The following is a 14,903-nucleotide window of genomic DNA, read 5'->3' as shown; positions in this document are numbered from 1 at the left end:
GGTTTTCCATTGTGTTCCAAAATGAAAGCTTATACAAAGAGTTGATTCTTTCCAATTGGGAATCGCGTGATAATTTAGCATACCTAGTTCCCAGTTTCAATGAGATTTCTGCAAGACTGAAGTCACTGTTTAATGCAGTGAGAGTCGATTATTTTAGATCTCTGAGCAACTGAGTTATGTGGGAACGCTAACTAAATTATTTAAATTACCTGGAATGCCAATCCCGCATGAGAGGAATGGTGCGCAGATTCGAGCTGTTGAATTCACATCAAGTTGTACCTACTTTCTCTTAGAAACGATTATATTCAGTTAATTAGAAGAATTTACTTACCACAGGATTTCGTCATGTTGCAGTATTCATAACAGACTATATATATACATTGATTTGAATTACGAAAATTTTTTCCTTCTCTTTAAAGAGATAAAACGAAGATTTCTAATTAATTCAAATTCTCCACTCTTCTAAAGTTGCAAACTGACTCTGTAAGTCAAGTCGTCTGAAGTTGAAATTGTTACAAATGAACCATTTTAAAGTTAAAATTGTATTCCATATAGTTAATAGCATTACAAATTTGACACTATGTATTTCTGAAAGTTATAATACTGTATTTTAGAGTTTAAAGCGTTGTAGATATTTAAGTATTTTGCATTTGTTACAAGTAAAAAATACTAGCTCTTTTATTTTTAGCTTATTTTAGTTATTTTCAGTTTAGATGAATTTGTAATATGTTAAAAATAAGAGCAGTTTGAATTTTGTAAAATTTCTGTCACTTTTGTTGAGGAGGAATTTTGCATTTTCATCCTATTTTTCACTAGAAATCAATGTATTTTAAATAATATACATTTCGCAATTTAAACTAATGAAAAAATGTTATCCATTCTGCACCATATTGACTTTGTCCACGCCCCCATGACAGATCTGAATTAGCAATTTAAAGGGAAGCTATAGTTTAAAGATTTGAATGATTCTAAAGTTAAAACAGTTACTCACCGGAAGTCTATGCTATGTTGCAGAGTTTGAAAATTTGCTATGATTCAATTATTTTCTTTTCGCATAATAAATTCCAATTCAAATAACATAATCCTAAAATACACTAACATATATATATATATATATATATATGTATATATGATTTAATTATTTCGATGATATTTTGGATTAGAAGCATTATAATCAGTTTTGTAACCAAAAGGACAGGTCACAAATCAGAGTAATATCGGAGAGTGCTATAAATTATAGTGATTTTCATTTGTGTGAATATTATTGATGCAAATTTCAAAATCTAAATTGTGTCCATAAGGGCTGAAGAATTTGATGATATATTATATTAACTTCAAAGCCTCAGGCAACCACAGCTTCCGAGTGTGACGTTTAATATATTATTTTGATGAGTGACCTAATCAAATCTGTTGCTATAGAGGAATTCTAATTTCTATTTTATTTTGTTTTTAATTTTCATTGCAAATTCGTGTCCATAAATTCAAAAATTTGTTTCCAAGATGGAAATTGAAAATTTTAGAATTATAAACAAGTTCTTATTTATAACAGTTTAAAAAATTTTTGACGTTAAAGTAAAATTGGGGTTAAATTATCAAGTTAACTCTTGACGCCATTTGTCACTACTAGAAAATGTTGTTCTACAAGAAAGAGTACGACGACAGAAAAGAAATTCGATTACCGTTTAGTTTACCCTCGTCGACTTGTGCTTTCTTCTGTGTCTTCAGTTTTCTAAGAGTAAAATAAAATGGATAAAACGGCAACATCAAATGTGTATCGTAGAGTGGTTTTTATTTTTTCTTTCATTTTTATATTTCAACAAGTACAATAATTCTGAATTAAAGAAAACAATTAACAAATCTTTTATATTTTTTTTAAGTAAAAAAAGAGTTCAATATGTTTGTTGTTGATATATACAATTAGGTGATACCGATGTGACTGTGTAGAACAGTTTGAACTCCAATAATTACTACTCGATTTCGGACTAGGAAACGTTAATTCCAAAATAATTAAGACATTGAGTAGCAAAAATTTATCAATATAGAGTTGGATATTGAAGTTTATATGAAATGAAATTATTCCAATTTAACATTGATTTATTTCTCTCAATTTACTTTCATTTAATATTGCATAATTTTTAATTTTAATTAAAAACTAAATTATTACATACATTTATTGAAAGAAATTTTAGTCAATGTTGCAATCATAGTTTTGAATAGTTTCCAATAGTTTAAATGTGTACGGTCAATATTGATAAAAATTTCAATTTCATATTTCTTGAAAGTTGAAAAAAGTTGTAAGTACCATAAATTTGGAGTAGTTCCAAATTTTGAAACAACTTTGAAAGAAGTATTTAAAATCGCAAACGCAGCAATTTTGGAACCATTCCAACTTTTGACGCTTTATTCACAAGTATACGCCACTGATATCTATATTCACTTTATAATCCATTCAACCGATGAATTTAGACCAACAGGAAATTGACGAATAGGCACAAAATATTTACTTGTCCAAAATTGGAATTTATTAAAAATTTTAAAATAATAATAATAATGTCTGGTAATATTATGTAGAGTTAATTTAAAATTGTATCTCTAAAATAATGAGGTGAATTAAATATGACATAGAATTTAAAAGCCATATTTGGAAGAGTTAAAAATACAGGAAAAAATCTATATTATTTCTGTGAAGAATAAAAATTTACGTAACAGGCAAAAGTTGCATCATCCCTTGAGAGAAGCCAAAAAAAAGATGTTTAACAATGAAATTGCTGTCATACAGAAAGCAAGTGAAGAAGGATGATTGGCCGATGGTCTCGATCAGTGTGTATCATGATATTGAAAATGGTTGACAGAGGTCGAGAAAATAAGTTCCTTTCTGAAGACGAAGAGAGGAAAACAATTTGTCACGCGGAAATGATGTTAGCTGTTGAGAACCCTCGTTATAACAGATACTCGGTTTACTTTTCTTTACTCAATCGCCCTCTGCTTCCTCGCTGTTACATTTTGTTGCCTCAAAAAAAAATATGGAAAAGTATAACAAAACTAACCTGCATTGAATAGAATAAAACGAAAAGAAAAATAGAGTAAACACTTGACTGTATCAGTTTGTGTTACCTGATAAAGACACGACTCAATTTTCTCTCTATTGTCTCGTGGATCTTTTATTTCCTCATTTTACTCTCTTTTGTTCCATTTCTATTTCCTCCTCTGTTTGCCATTTCTCGTTTTCCTTTCTTTTATATATATATATTTAGACAAAGGGAAATTCTCATGATTATTCTGTATTTTAACGCACGCTTGTTACCTTATTTATCTTCCCCTAAAGTGCTTTTACTATGACTTTTAGGAGCTCTTAAAGTTCTGTCACTCTTTATTCCCCCTAAGATTCTTGTTTATTCTTCTGATTTATTTACAAACGTTTAAAATTCAATTCTAAATTAAAATGATATAATTTATATTTTAATTAAAACGGAAATTACCCGTCAAAATTGAGAAGTGGAAAAGTGAATTTTATAAGTCGAGGAACTCAGAGGAGAAATTATCTTCTAACATTAAACAGTACATGTACCTTTCGTAGCAATAATTTGTTCTAAAATTATTACCTATTATTTTTAAGAGTATTTTTTTATAAAATAAGTCCTTTGATTTAGAGTGTTGTGGAAAATAGAATTTCAAGTTCATTGTCCTTTACACGAAATAACTTTCAAGGATATGAATTTTCTGACTAAATGACGCTTTCTCTGTAGACAATATTTATTTCACGCATCAGTTACTTGTCTTCCATTAGCCAATTAGTGCCACGTGGCGGAAGACACCGCATAGTAAGGGAGGCTGTTAAAGCCGTTGACGTCTTCTCAAAGTCGATTAAAGTCAAAGCCAAGAGTAAAATCCGGGGGCTGTTTTGAGGAAAACATATAATAGGACTTTGGTGTTTGCAATCAATCAGTTTGAAATGAAAAAGATTTTATCTTTTCTAGTGTGGCACAGCTTTAAACATCTGATACCTTTAAGTATCTTAAAAAAAGTTTTTCTTAAAACTCTTTCAAGTTCCAAAGGCGCCCTCTTGAGAAAATAAGTCATTGTTGACTTTCCTCTTGACATTTCGGGATTAATGTGTATATACGGGATTTTACTTTTTTATCAGTCTCTTGAGATTTAGTATTTTGCTCAAATTCAAGCTCTCCAAGTTTTCTTAATTTTTGCCCAATGATGAAAATGAAGAAGAGTCTATTTAATCCTCATTTCTCTTTTTTGACAAAATTTTTCAAATTTAAAAAGATGCTTTAAATGTAACTTTTAAATTATTCCTAATATATGTTTACATTTTTCGTTTTTCAGATCTCTACGTCGTCAGTAATCAACAATGCGGATTTTCAATTTGATATCAACGACACGGACAATGATGAGAGCAGTATGTATTAATAGTTATTCAGATTTTATAATTTTTTTTATAGTATGCTAGAAATTTTGTTATTGCTATATAGTATTGTCAAAAACTTGTAGGTGCCACTGGTTTTTCCCCATTGAACAATTTTTTTAAAGAGATTTGAGAATATATTTTTTGTGCTATTTAAAATCTTACTGAAAATTGATTAAATTTTATTCGTACATATATATTCATTAGTTGAACTAGCATTGCTTGTCGTGATATAATTATGACTTGCGTTTACGATAATTATACATGTTGAGCAATTGATATGGCTTGGTATAACCACGCACATAATAATTGAAGTGAACTAAAAGTTGAACTATCAGCTGTGAAATCTCACGCGTTTGAGGACATTTTCTTTTTCTGATATTCCAATAATTATACATATATTATACATATTGTAAATCGATATATTCAAGATTTGTCTCGCATAAAATTAGGCATATTATAATCGAACTCGCTAAACGAATTTACGGGTGATTAACCCTTCGACAATGTCATTCAAGCGGAATATTGCTCGATGCAGAAAATTTTCAAGTGGATTTTAATGCTTTTGTCATATGCTCTCAATGCAAAAAAAAAAAAAAAAATAATAATGCAAAACGATTTAAAAGATATTTTAAATACTCAGAGAACTTTGTGTCATATATTCCCGTTTGAGATTTTTTTATTCTTAAAATATTTTTAACAGTTTTATATTAATTTGTTATAAAAAATTTATTTAGTTATTACCGTTCGATTCATATTATTTTGTTGCACAAAACTATTTTCTGGTTCAGGGGATTTTTGCATGGAAATTTCAAAAGAATGAAGAAAAATCGATAAATAATAACAGATAGGTACAAATGACATAAAACTGTTTTTGTTTACTTTTATGACTCGTTCTATATACATAAGTCAAACATTGAAACGTAACAGATAGAACTTTATTGTACTTTATATTGCATTCTGTTCATGGACCTAAATTCTGCTTGACATGCTATTTATTTTATATACACTAGGAGAGAAGACATGATCATTTTTTCGGAATCATTTTAAGTTTATAGAAATATATATAAGAAAATAGTAACACGAAATTTATTAATATTATGTCGAATTGCAATAGATTTACAAATTATTATTTAGGACTATTTTTTCAATAAAATTAATTTGACAAACCGAAAAAGAAGTCAATACAATGAAAAATTCCCTTTTTATACATTTTTTGACAACGTTTGCTTTATATAACAGAAGATAAATTATAATTCTGATTGTGAAGAAACTTGGAAAGCGTTCAAGATTCCCCTGATTTTCGAGTAGAACAACTCCGAATATGTAGTATAATTCGCCCAAAGCATACGAAAAGTAATGCAAGTGAATCGATAAAAGCATCGAAACATTTATTTCATCGCTCTTCCTCTTTCCTGTAGAGAAAATTTAACGAGCGAAAAAGTTGTTGCAAACGATGACTTTATGACTCTGCCTTACACTTTTCGCTTTATGAAATTTGAATTTTCAAGTTTTGTTTAAATTTTCTGGCGCCGATAATATTATTTCGGGAAATAGATTTTATATAACGATCGCACTTTTGAAATAAATGGATTATTAAAAAGGCGACGTTTATATTTATCATCTATAGAATTGTTATAATGATTCTACTTATAACATTATTTCTATTTAATATCTAAGAGATTATTTCTTGTTATTTTAATCATTCTTTCGACGAATTTTGAAAAGAACATTATAATAATCAATATATTAGAAGTATTTTTTATTCTCTGACCTACGCGATCGTCCAAAGAGGGCAAAAATCTCCGGAATTAAAAATTTCCGAAATATCCCCTCAAGAATACCACAGGAGAGTTGCCTACAAAAAATATAAATGGGGATGATACATGATTTTCCGTTTTATAATAGTATTTGACATGTATGACATATGTGAGATGTGACAAGTATATATATATATATATATATATATATATATATGTCCTTTTTATTATGGGAGTTTCGTAATCTCAATGAACGTGACTTTCAAAATTGGTGTATAAAATTTTAATGCTCCATGAAATAGATGTAATTTAATAAATATGTTATTTTGGAGTTTCTATATAAATTTTGTAAATTTAATTCATTTATTTTATTGTCCAGAGCGAAATTTTGTTATTCAAATTTTACAACTTATGGTAACGAATAGGGAAAGAGTAGTAAAACTTTTATGATATGCTATCCAAAGTTACTTAAGAACTTCCTGCGATTTCGATCCAGTCTTTATAAGGATTCCGAAAGTTAGGTTCAGATTACCTATTCTTTTCTTTATAAGTGCACAGTTAATCTGAGGATTTGTTTACAGGAATAAATTTTACATCCCATACATGCTCTTTTTAAGAGAAATATATTTTATTACAATTTTCAACAAGATATGACACGAAGGCAGCTTTTAGAACATATATACTGGAGAATGAACTTTTTAGTGAAGTAAATATATAAAATGAGCAAGATACGATTCATTGTCGTGCTTTTGTTCCTCAGTGTATTTTTTTCTTTTAGAAAAAAAGGGAGTGCCTCATTCGTTTTACGTCATTTACTGTTTCCTGCGTCAGACTAAATGGAACGTGAATCAAATTACGCGGTACCTGAGCATTCCGAAAGTTCTAAAAGCGTTGTCAGAATATCTAGATGTTAGCCGTCCACTGTAAATGCAATGAAGCGAATGTTTCTCAAAAGAATTAACAATCACAACCCCTCTTGTTCTCAGATGTTTTACTCATTTCATTAAACTTCCATCTTATTCTAATGAAGGTGTCAGTTATTATTATCATTGACTCTTATTATAAATTATTGGAAAATTAATAAAAAATAATATTTTTGAAAGTCTAGAATCTTGAAACAATTCTTTTTGTAGTAATTTTTTGTAAATTTCATTTCATGCGAAATAAAAGAGCTATGACACTAGAGTGCAAATTTAAGCTATAATTTGATTATCTCTAAAAAGAGGGAAATGAAAAAAGTATTATTTTTATATTTTCATTGTGCCCATAAACGCCTCTTCAATAAGTTTAATACACAACAGAGTACAATATAAAAGGATAAAGTTGAAGATTGGTCGGCTCCTGTGCATTTTCTTAAGTGAAATGAGACTCTTTACTGCACATATTTTTTCACGTTCTCTTTGTATAGTTGGGGGGTTAATCTACAAAAGATATTGTAAAAAAAAGTACCGAGTTTATTATTACCACTAGGATTTCTTTTGAATGTAGTTTGCACGTGCTTCTATTATGAGAAAGCACTGAGTATAAGAGATAATTAAATGAGAGGAACTCTTATCTATGCACGAGCACAACTTCGCAAAACTTTACAATGTTCTGATATACCTATGTTTTTTATGAAAAGAAAAAACAAGTTGTTGACAAATTTAAATAAAACAAGTTGATATATTAATTATTTTAATTATGGTTTCACCAATCACAATTTGTTTCAAATTAATCGTTATATTAATTACTGCCGTGCTAAGTAAAAAATATTTTCTTCGTTTGGCCAAAATTTCACTTTTGTTTCATCAAATTGTTGATTTATTTACAAGTATTTAGAAGTAAAGAAATTGAGTAGATTTGTAATGTCTTTAGAAATTTAAAACCGCTTTATTGATCCAAAATTTGAATGAAATTTATTCCAATTGAAATCATTAATGAATTTTAATTAAGTCGTTAATGAGTGTGTCATGAGATTCTACTTCTGTATCGATCCATCTGAACCGTATGAACAAATTTGTTTCCACGTAGCGGTTTCACTGCCAATCGTGATTAAAGGATTTATTGCACTGGATAAAAAAGAAAATATAAATAAAATAAAAATGTAAAAATCGTGTTTCTAGAATCAACATTAAAAATGTTAAAACAATAATTTAATTTTAATTTTTAACTCGATTTCCTTTAAAATCTTATTACATTTTATTAAAATTTTACTAAATTAAACTTAACTTTATTTCTTGCCAAGTTTACATTTAAGATTCCCAATTAAATGAAACTCTTTAGATAAAATCTGTCCTTTGGTATTGTCAACTTGGTCGTTGTTTTTACAAAAAAAAACCCCCCGACTTTTTATATATATTGTCGCTGTGAGAATAGTTGAAGTATTTACGGTTTTAATGAAACAAAGTGAAGCAAAGAAAACAGAGAAATTGGTTCGTAAGGTTAACATAATTTCGATGCTTAGGACAAATTCACTTGGTTCAAAACTACCACAATAACGGTTTTTAGTATTGCGGAATATAACTTGTGCATACTGTGAATCTCAATTATTTTACTTTTTCGTCTCTTGTCCTTTTCAGGAAAATAGGAAGCTACATTAAAATAAACGAAAATTATTATTACACCATACAATAAGAGCGTTTTCGAATTTGGAAAATATTGATGATCTTTATCTCGTAATGATGTAATTGAATTGTACATGTTGCTGGCATGAAGGAAATGAAATTGTTTTGCAAATATATATAGCATACAAATTGTATATTTGCATAAGTGCTGATGCAGTAAGTTGCGATAGATGCAATATACGTTGACAAACGCCATATGCTTCTGCAGGTATGTATACTGCTTGTAAGCAAAATTTCAAAGTGCGACGCCCAAACATGAAACATCACCGGAAATCAATAATATATTCGTGCAAGTATAAACCTTATTTGCGCATTAAACATATCTTATATACCCAAAAGGAAAAATCAAATATATATATAACATAGCTCATCCAGGAAAATATTTACTTTTATATTCATCCTTTGCCTAGTGCATATACACAATGCAAATAATGTATATCGAACAAACATGGAAATGTAATATGAAAACATGAACATTATATAAATAATAAAAATACCCAGGTGAGATGATTTTGTTTCATAAAATTGGAGTATAAAAAATGAATTGATTGCATATTTCATTAATAATTTGCTAATATCAGTTGATCTCTTAATACGAATATTTTTTGAGAGGAGAGAAATATAGAGAGGGTATCATTTATTGGGTTCAATGGAATATCGTTCAGGATAGAGAGAAGGAGAGAGTCCATGACATCCTCTTTTATGAAAAGTGAATATCGATAAAATTTCATGAAAACATTTCGTGCTTCTATTGGAAAGTAGGATAATTATATTATTCGGTTTAAGTGTTTGCAAAATGTTAATAAATAAAGAAAAATAACAAGAGCATGATCGTATTTCGTTAATGGATAATATCCTTATTGGCGAATGTCAATGCCCCAGATTGGCACTGGTCTCGTGAATTCCAAGTTCCCCAGTGGACCTAAGCAAACCAGAGAAATTATAACGGATTAATTGGTATTACTGACAATCAGTTTTGATGCAACCGAGTAACCAACAAATTCTATATACATAATACTCTTTATTAATATTTATACAACAATGAGTTTTGTAACAGGACGTCAATAAAAGCTAGTATAAAAAGCACACTCGAATAAATAAAAAAAGTTTCACTGCTCATGACAGATCAATTATTGAAACGCCATTTTTACTATTCACTGAATTTATTTTTTATACTATAGCCTTATAGTCGTCTCTCGGTTCAAATTGTTTTTATTTTATAGATAATATATTATCAAAAATTTTTATTCACTATACATTGAAAAAAAATTTATTTTATTCAAATAATCGGTTACTTGACTATTATCAAACAACACAATTTATTTGAACCAAATAAATTTTTTTTCAGTATACCTATTGGAGTAATTAATTATTTTACCATGTGAAAAGTTGACAGAAACGATATAGTATAATAATTAATAAAACTGCCATTGATGAACACGAAAATTTATGTATCAACTGAATTTTTTCAATTAAAAAATTCCGACATTAAAAATTTTTATTTCTTTTAAGAATGAGTTTTGTTCTGAACTTTGCACAGTATTAAACGATAAAAGTCTTTTATAACAAATTTTTTCATAAAACTTTGCAAATTATTTTATATTTTCAGATTTGTTTCTCTATTTTTGTAAAATATTTTTATAGAAGAAATGTGTTGAGAAAAATTTATTTTCCGGAGTAAAATATTTTCTTTAAATTAAAGCATTCTTGTTTTATATGTATGTATATACAATATAAATTGCAGATACATCGTTTGGAATTTTTTTTTAATGTGTCGCGGGATGCAATGATGGGATAAAATATAAAAACTAGTAATCTTAAAAAAGTTATTGAAATAAACTAACACGTAAAGCATGTATGTTACTGCGTTTCAAAGGGTTATATTGAAGCTAGGATACTTTATCAAAAACAGGTATTTACTTTGAGTCAAAATATTTACTTCCTTTATAGTCTTTATAAATATAAAAATAACTCAAGAAATACTTAAGGAATACCGAAAGATTATTATTCAAAGGCTTAAAATTGAAATATTCGAAATTTTCAGCGAATATAATTTTTGTATATCTTTGAAATAATTTTTCCAGTGATATTTTTTTTATTTCTTTAAAGAAACTATTTTAAACTAGACAAAATAGTCGTAAAAATGGAAAGTACACTTTTAAAACATTCGGGTCACTTTTCTACAGTAGAAGTTTTAAAATCTATTTAATAGCTGGGGAAAATTGTTTTTCTATGATTTGGTCATAAACAACATCATATTTGTTTCTTTATTTTTCGCTTTTACCTATCAACATTTTTATAAGGCTTTAAATATTCACGATGAGGTGATTTTTTTTAACAGAGCATCAGATTTTACTTGCTTTACGAGAATGAAATTTTTAATGGCACTAGCGTGTCATCGGGACAGCTTATGAAAAAGTAAAATATGTATAGATTTTGCCAAATTGTAATAAAAGTAAAAAATTTCAATTAAAATTTTTATTTTTATCAAACACAATAGATTTTATTAAATTTGCCTTTTATTATACTAATATACCCCAATTTACATTTTAATAACGAATTAATGATAAAAATTCTTTGCAAATTTGACAAACGAAATCATGAAATCAGGCAAAATTGCTATACATTAATATATACATAAATTGACAGCAAAGAAAAAAAGATAATATATGCAGCTGCAACCGCACATAGACACTAAATTTTCGATATGAATTTAGGAAAAATGTTTTCTTCATTAATATAAATTAATGTTTTTCCTCTTTCCGATACTCTTAACCAAATTTTTGATATTTATTTTAGCTTACAGTTCCCAAACATAATTTACTCTTTTAACCTAACATTTTCAATTTATTCTTTCATTTAAAAAATCCTTTTTCGTAGCAGATGTTAATTTTCAGCTTAAGTGAACTCTATTTGAATTCCTCTTTCCTTTGTGCACTTTTATGCTTTTCCTTCTATTGCGATTAGACGTTTTACTACACTCCGGTTTAATTTCCACCTTTCTCCCTGTTTTTTCTTTTACAAAAATACGTTTCTATTCAGTCTTATATCTATCTATGCTGCATTAAAGTTTATGTTTATTATTTCATTAAACTATTCTTGGAAGAAAAATTGAAGCATTCTCAAAAGCGGAAGGAATGCAAATCTCAATTATCGCATTTCAAAATGCATTCTGTCCGTATAAAAATTTTTTGATGCTAATAATGAAGCTGTAAAAGCTTTTAAATTATCACATGTACAATAATATTAGAAACTTTTTTTTTTAACTTTTGAAAGAAATTTTTTAAAAGAATTTTCAAGTCATAGAATTTGTTTTCATTAGATAATAGTAATTATAATATGAAAGTTAAGAATAATAGTATAATATTATTCGAATTTCAGTAATTAACTACTTAGAAATGAGGCAATGAGGCAGAAGGTAGTCTGGAAAACATTTTGCTAATTGAATGCCTGGAGCGAAGGTTCATTTTGATACTAACATAGAGAGTTTTGCATAAAGTGCATATGAGTATAGCGTAAAGCAACATTTATTTTAATAATACTCACTTTTAAATGATTTGTTAAAAATCATTCAAATACAGATAAATATTCCTCCAAACTGAATTTGTTGGAATTTCTACGGTGTAGAAATAAATAAACTCGAATTTTTAATAAAGAGATTTTTTATTTAAACGAATTGTTATTTAGCAAAATTTGTCAAATAGCCAAATTTGCATTTGACCAAAATACAGTAGGACTCCGGTTATCCGAGCTAATGTGGACTGGACCTACCTCGGATAAGGCGAAAACTCGGATTAATTAATTAAGAAAATTTCGGTCAACGCCGTCAAATACGGCGTTTTAAAATTTCTCTCAAAATCAAATGATAATTCGTACAAAAAAATTATTGTATGCTACTTTCAAAAAAAATGTTGAATGGGTTTCAGACATTTATTCAGGGAAATGTCGAGTTGTGTATGAATAATGCAAGTCGTTGAATATAATGCTCAGCCTAGAAGTTTGTCTCGGGACCTATAGACAAAGCGTGTACCAAGCGTTGCTTTAGTCCGAATACAAAAGGGAATTAATTACATGACAGAGACTATCGCTTTGTCACTTTAGCCATAATTTGAGTTACAAAAACGGGATTACAGTTTTCAAAAATCGGATTTTCAAAATATTAGGTAGAATATTTCTAGAAATTGGATGCTATGTATTTAAATTTATTTTTGTCAAAAAGTATTGCTGACAATATTTTTTATTTATATTTTTTACAGCATAACAAGAATTACTTTCACTTTCAGAATCTTATTAACTGTTACACTTTATATCTAAAGTTCATATACAGATTAAATTACTTTCCCTGTATAGAAAAAGATGTCCTTTTTTCCCCAAAGGGTAATTTTTTTATATACTAAAGTTTTTCACAGGGATGATTGAATGTTTTCTTGTTTTCTCTGTGTTTCTCTTTTTTTTATTTTTTTTTAATGCGTATATCTACAAGTTTCTTTCACGTCTCCCCGAAAAAAAGTTAAGGAATGAAACAAATGTTTCCAATATTAAGGCTTCCAATTGTGTGTGCGGTCTATATAGAGATCTAGAATTGAAGCTACACAATATTCAAAACACATCTCAGGGGGATTTAAGTAACTTTTTCTCGCATAAATAGTCTTGGGCGAAATCGCAGTGTTTGAATTCGTCAGAGCTGAGAAAACTTCTAATTCTTTGTAAACAGGACTAAAAGAAAACGAGACATTTGGAAAAAGTTTTGATTTCACATGAAAAGGAAAAGTCCGTCTACACCACGGTTACCCAAGTTGTTTTAATCAGACACCCAAAGTAATCTAATATAATCCCATTGAGCCTCGTCCCGTGATTAATTCACTTTATCATCGAATACAAAAAAAAAACAAGTAAAAAACAATCTTTGCTAAAAAATACACAAAGGTTAAAGATTATACGTTTATTCCGGGTCAAAAATTCTCTAGAAATGAGATTAAATTTTCCGCGTTTCAGGAAAAGCAAATAATCCTCTTGAAATTGAACGATTTTATTTTATATAATTTTTTATACCTTATTTTTTTTAATTTTAATCGTCAAATAATCGATTATTTAAATTAAATAAATTTTGTTTTCAATATTTACATTTAAATTAACAAACATTTATAATAACTATACTTGTAAGAATTACTTGTAATGTTTCGTTTGATTTTTTTAGATTGCAACATTGACATCAGCGATTTGGTTTCCTAAATTTAGCATCAACAACTCGGTAAGTGTTTCTATTGACTTAATATTCTTCATATAATAACATCGTTTAATGTTGACTATAAATTTCAAGTATCTATTATTTATAGAATGTCTATTATTTCTTTCACTTTTGATATTTGATTAAATTTCTTTGTATTTTTTAAAACGAAATGGGATATACTAATGCTTTTATACAGGGTTGTTACTTTGAAAGAGAATATTTGTAAATGATGTGTAGGTGAACTTTGAGGCGAGGGGATAAAAAATTGAATTTATTTCGGACCTAAGGTTCATTCTTTGGAAAAGAGGGTTTTATCCTATATTATACAAAGCATCTAGTGATTTTATCGAGAACTTAATAATTTTCAAGTACAAATTTTTTTTTCTTTAAATGTATTTATTATCTCAGTATTCGTTATAACTTTCCACAATGATTGTATTTTACACAATAATCCTTTCATAAGTATAAATGGAAGTATTAAATCGGGTGAGCTCATTAAAACGGTTCGTGATCGCTTTTAAGCACAGTAAATAACATTCTTTTTGTTCGATAAGCATTCTCGAAAGTTGGAATTAATTTATCAAACTCAGCTCTCAAGTGTCAAATCCTTGTTTAAAAGGTATATATAATATGTTCAGCTTACACAAACAGAATTTCAAACAATCCTAACTTTAATTATGTGTTCCTACATAAAGTAATTATTATTATTTTGTCTATAATTTTAAAATCATGGATCCTTTTTTCTAAAACACTACAATTGTGAAAAGAAAAATGAAAATTAAATGCAGTCGGATGAATTACGTGAAATGTCAACAATATCTAATCCATTAGCTGTGTTACACCTGACAATTTAGTTCTAAGTAAAGGTGCCTTTTATCACATTGTATGTATTA

The 14,903-nt window shown here is 28.1% G+C and overlaps 1 long non-coding RNA gene across 1 annotated transcript in view; it reads left to right on the top strand.

The window, feature by feature from the left end:
- Window positions 1–14,903, top strand: part of LOC127278292 (uncharacterized) — a 54,878-nt gene that overhangs the window by 18,783 nt on the left and 21,192 nt on the right. Inside the window, exons 2-3 of the long non-coding RNA XR_007842471.1 lie at window positions 4,339–4,411; window positions 13,978–14,031. This is a non-coding gene — a long non-coding RNA (uncharacterized LOC127278292). The remainder of the gene's footprint in view (window positions 1–4,338; window positions 4,412–13,977; window positions 14,032–14,903) is intronic.

This window comes from Leptopilina boulardi, unplaced genomic scaffold (genome assembly GCF_019393585.1).
Source record: "Leptopilina boulardi isolate dan_hultmark-lab unplaced genomic scaffold, ZJU_Lbou_2.1 LbouV2_202, whole genome shotgun sequence".
Classification (NCBI taxonomy): Eukaryota; Metazoa; Arthropoda; class Insecta; order Hymenoptera; family Figitidae; genus Leptopilina; species Leptopilina boulardi.
Note: the sequence above shows the minus strand (reverse complement) of the source record. Positions and strands in the feature narration are given on the sequence as shown.